Below are 5,251 nucleotides of genomic sequence, written 5' to 3' on the forward strand. Positions count from 1 at the left end.
TACAATTTGTATATATATTTAAGTTTAGATAAGCCAGATTTAAATTAATCAAATTTCAACAAAAAAAGAAAACAAATTAAAATAAAAAAATAAAGATAATATATGCCGACGGCCGCCGTCAGGTTCATCGGCATAGCTTTGACGGCGTCAGCCCGTCGTCAATCCCCGGGACGCCACGGCCATGTCTATGCCGACGGTCGTCCTATGCGTACGGCTGCCGTCGGCATATATAGAGATATGCCGACGGCTTTTCTATGCTTACGGCTGCCGTAGGCATATCTCCAGCTATGCCGACGGCTTTCTGCGGGCCTTAGGCATATCTCCGGCTATGCCGACGGCCCTGACAAAAAGCTGTCGGCATAGTAAACGCCGTCGGCATAGACAGTTATTCCAGTAATGTGGGAAGTGCTCATTTATAGCACACGAGATAAAATAAACAGAGCAGGGAATGAGCAACTAGAAAGACCCTGCAGAGCACATGCCCTGCAGATCGGAGGCAGCAGACCAAGAGAAGTTTTCATCATGTAAGAAGAATGGACATGACACAAGAGATAACGGTTGCAGTCACGACATCACGTACAATCCAAGAGTATGACATACTCTAGCACAGCGTAGCAGAAAGGGACGACAGTAACAAGATCCAAATTACACACTACTTTCGGCAATTGTTCAGTCAATGAATGATAACATGGAGAAATAGATAACCAGAAACACTAGTACAAAATGCACGTCGGTGATAGTGACGCCAGAGTACAGGAGGTGGTGGAGCCTTGAGGGCGATGGTGAGGCAATCAGCAAAGCAGAAGACCAACCGAGGGGATTAGCACCGGCCGGTCAACTAGGAGGCACAGTTGAACCGTAACATGAGCCAGCCTAAGGCACTTCGATAGCCCTGCATATCTAATGATCAGGGTGAGTTCTGACAAGTGTCTTCCATGATGACATGATCCGTCTAAATGGTGACTATGTCCATGGGTGGCAGCACCCTACCTTGTGTCAGGTTTCCTCCCAGAATGTGGGTGATACAGGTGGCCTGCAATGTAAAGAGATCAAACACAGCCACATGACACTGAGTGTGGCTGAATAAAGACTGAAAATATGGTTTACAGGTACACAGACAGAGATCAGTGGATCTTTATCTTACCACCATCGATTCAAGAGAATTCCGGATGCTCTAAGAGGGGCACCATCACCGATGAACAGCGACTAGCCCGACAATAAATCCAATTATCTACCAGGATGCATGCAGTTAACACCAAGTTGGGTCAAAAACTATTTCTCCCTTGCAAGTTGCAAATGATAAAATGTGGCAGTTTGTTAGGCACATACCTACTGCGGATATGGTCGGTGGCGCCGTGTGCTAGTGCATGGCCTCCATCAGGTTCATTCAGAAGCCCTTATCGTCAGCGACCTCGCTCTCGCACGGTGCCAGGAGGGGAGTCTCCTACAATTCTGTATTTCAAAGTCATTTTCTCTGAAACCCTGAACATGTCAACAACACCTGAACACCCAACTGACATGGACAAGCATGAACACTTACAATCTGTGGTTCTCCTCATTGTGTTCGTCAGGCCTAGCTGACGCACGCCGGGAGGGCCGCTTCCTCTTCGGCCTTGAACCCCTCGAGATGCTCCCCGTCGCTGTTTGCCGGACTTGTGCACCATGCTGTTGATGTACGCCCATATGGACAGGACAGGCCACCAAGCTGTATCCAGGCAGCCGCAGAGCAAAACTAACAGACTGGTCTCCCGGTGGCAGAGAGCAGGCAACAACAGAACAGAGCCTAGTGCTTCAGCCAACATAGTTAATTAAACTGTAAGATGAGCCAGGTTTCTGGAGGCACACACATGTCTTGGACCAGCTATTCATTTGAATTAAACGAACGAACCAATGAATATATATATTTACAAAAGGCTATATATCATTGGCTGCAAAGGTGGCCAGCGGGAGATAATTTACCTTTCCACTTATTTGTAGATGGCAATCCAAATCACACTTTATATAAAGTTCTTCCAGCATATACGCGCAATCTTCGGCCAACTTTCTCCATCGGGTGCTCGGCAGCTCTCCTTCAAGAGCTCACAACAACCCACTATGCTTATGCTCTGGAGGGAGGATGGCAGATCTGGTAAAGATGATATGTTGGGGCATCTATAGATCTCGAGAGTATTCAGATTGGAGAAGCACTTCAGATTTGTTGGCAGGAAAATCATTTCACAGCCACGGAAAGACAGGAACCTGACAGATGTAAAATTTGCAGGTTCTTCAAATGAAACTAATGGTTCTTTGCATCCTTCAAGACCGAGCCATGCTGGAACTGTGAAACCTTCAGCCGAGAGCATCTTGTTGAGTATTGCAAGACTACTAACAAAGAGTGACTTCTGGATTTGAAACTGTGAGATGCACTCAGGGTTGAGCTTCGGGACATCAATCAAATGTAAGTACTGAAGTTGCAGGGAAGACAATCCTTCAAGCATACATAAATCTGGCAAGTGGCGCAGTGTTAATGGTATTACAGAGGTGAGACTACCAACAAATAAGCATGCGGTGCTTCTGCAATTGGTTAAGCTAATATCATTCATGTGTGGTAATTGGTCAGTACAGAGGAAATCAGCTGCAAGGACGCAATTGTCTATACAGAGTATCTTAAGGGATAATGGCAAAGGTTCTGCTCCACTTCCCAACTCTAAAGAAGGGCATGAAATCAATGTAATGTGTGAAAGAGAGGCAGCAGCTTGCAAGCCCCCTAATGACAGGAGACACCAGCAGTGTTTGATGGACAAGCGGTCAAGTTTTGCCAAATGTTGGAATACCTCTTCCGAAGGAAGTGTAGTTAAAGTCATAATCTCTTCTAAGACCAATAATTTGAGTGAAGCCAGACCATCAAGGCAAACAGCTAAAGCTCCATTGGTAATACCGCATGAAGAAAGACAAAGTTGACGAAGTCCTGATGGTGGAGCCAGCGGCAACCCAGCGGCCCTTCCATACAAGAGTCTCATCCTCTGCTTGTGACAGTATACCCATGCCTCGATGAGAAGCTCTTTTACTGATAATCCACCTTCCTCTAATTCCAGAGCACTTTCAAGGTTTTGGACATGTGACACATCAGCATTCATCAATATAATCAGTTGCTTCAGAAATAAATGTTCCAATGAGAGTACGCTCCTAATATCTGATCCTGAATCCACCTCCCATATTAAACAAAGTTGTGATGCCAAGTGGTCTGTCATCATGATGTTCTTTCTCTGATCATCATGTTCCAGCTCATCATTGGAGAAAAATATAAGCTGTGGGCATCTCTTTACTCGTAACTTCTGAAGCCCTAGTGGAAGACAAGGTAATGTCTTCAGGTTTGGCAGATTGGAGAGGACAAGGCAAGAGCAATTCCCAAATAACTCAGAATTAGATGGTAGGCTTTGTAATGGGCTGCAATTCATAAACCATAGAGATTCCAAATTATCAAAATACAAACCAACAAGTAACCAGCCTGGAAACTTTGAAGATTTGTAACCATTGATTTTGAGATCACGAAGTTGAGGCGGTGGCATCAGGCCTTCTAGAATCTCCAAATGTAAACTATTCTCTGCATTCATGTTATCGTTGAAATTCCAGATAAGTTGCAGGCTGTCAAGATAAATTTTCTGATGCAGCTTCGATTCCAAAGCTTCATCCTTCCCATTGACATTATCAAGGTTTGTGACACTTAATCTGCCACGAATCTGGTTCATGTCCCTTAACTGTTGCAACTCATACCCCTTTTTCTTTTGCACAGAGAATTCCGCACAAAGTTGAAGCAAAGATAGCTTCCCAATGTCAGGAATTTGAGGCAGTGCGCCGTATGGTAAGTATGTTGTACCACGATGCTGTTCAACATGCCGTAACTTCCTTAAATTGCAGAAATTCTCAGGAAAACTATCAACTTTGTCATTCAATAGAAGTAACTGCAAGTTGCATAGACTAGACAGTGATCTTGGCAATTCAGAAATCAGTGTCCCGAAGGTGCTTCAACTCACTAACAGCTTCTGGCAACTTACTACTGCTGTAGGATGACAAATATAGTACACGCAATTTCTTCAAATTCAATAGTATCTGGTTAAAAAGGTCAACTACGTCATCCATTAGGGGGTCTATGCAGATAATAGTGCGTAAATGATGTAGCTTGCAGATACTTTCCTTGTGTTGCTTCAAACTACCAACACAAACAGATAGATGTCGAACAGTGGATGGAATTTCCATCACCTTATCATCTTCTAACCTGAAGTAGTCCACCGTGGAGAGTGATTCTGCCAGATCATGAAGGAGATCATGCATAACATAGTATGTGCAACCAAATTTCTTATCAACCATTTGAAAGAATGAAACAGAGATCATCTCCTTGAAGCAATCCCTCCCAATATCTTCCACTCTCTTTTTTTGGTTGCACGAATCAATGAGGCCCTCTGCCATCCAAAGATGAACCAACTCATTGATGACATACTTGTGGCCTTTCGGGAACAAGCTGCAATATAGGAAGCACCTCTGCACACATGGATCTAACTTTTCATAACTCCACAGCAGAGCTTTAATGGGCTCACTTAATTTGTCAATATTTATAGTTAGAGCATCCTTCCATGCAGTGATACATTTTTTCTTATTCAACCGGGAAGCCACCAGTATTGCTGCCAAAGGAGATTGTCCAAGCCTTTTAACAATCTTCTCTGCAAAATCTTCCAGCCTTTCACGTAACTGCGGATTTCTGACTTCTGGTCCAGAGAATGCGTGGTGTTTGAAGAATTCCAAGAACTGAGCATCTTCCATGTTTTCGAGAGGACACACTTCTTTGCAGCAAAGAGCAGCAGGAAATGTATCCCGCCGAGAAGTTGCCAAAACTTTGCTTCCCGCTTGTTGGGAAACTAGAGGAGCCAATAGTTGGTCCCATTCCCTCTCTCTGTCAGGTTCAAACCAAACATCATCCAACACAAGGAGGAATTTCCCAGATTTTTGCATAATGTCTCTCAACATGCGTTGCAGAGTATCAAGGTTCTCAATGCGTGGGCATTCCCCTTGTGAGGCAGACTCGATGATCTCCCGTGTATGACGGCGGACATCAAGTTTGCGTGAGATACTTATCCAGATTGTCACATCAAAATATTCTTTTACCCTCTTATCATTGTAAACAAGTTGTGCCAAGGTGGATTTTCCCATGCCACCAACTCCAACAATCGCCAAACCTGAGTACATAGCTGTGCTAGACTCAACAACAGTTGTCCTG

The 5,251-nt window shown here is 44.3% G+C and overlaps 1 pseudogene; it reads right to left on the reverse strand.

Moving 5' to 3' along the window:
* Positions 1-621: 621 nt before the first annotated feature.
* LOC119288302 lies at positions 622-5,232 on the reverse strand (annotated as a pseudogene).
* Between the last annotated feature and the right edge of the window lie 19 nt (positions 5,233-5,251).

This window comes from Triticum dicoccoides, chromosome 4A, assembly GCF_002162155.2.
Source record: "Triticum dicoccoides isolate Atlit2015 ecotype Zavitan chromosome 4A, WEW_v2.0, whole genome shotgun sequence".
Lineage (NCBI taxonomy): Eukaryota > Viridiplantae > Streptophyta > Magnoliopsida > Poales > Poaceae > Triticum > Triticum dicoccoides.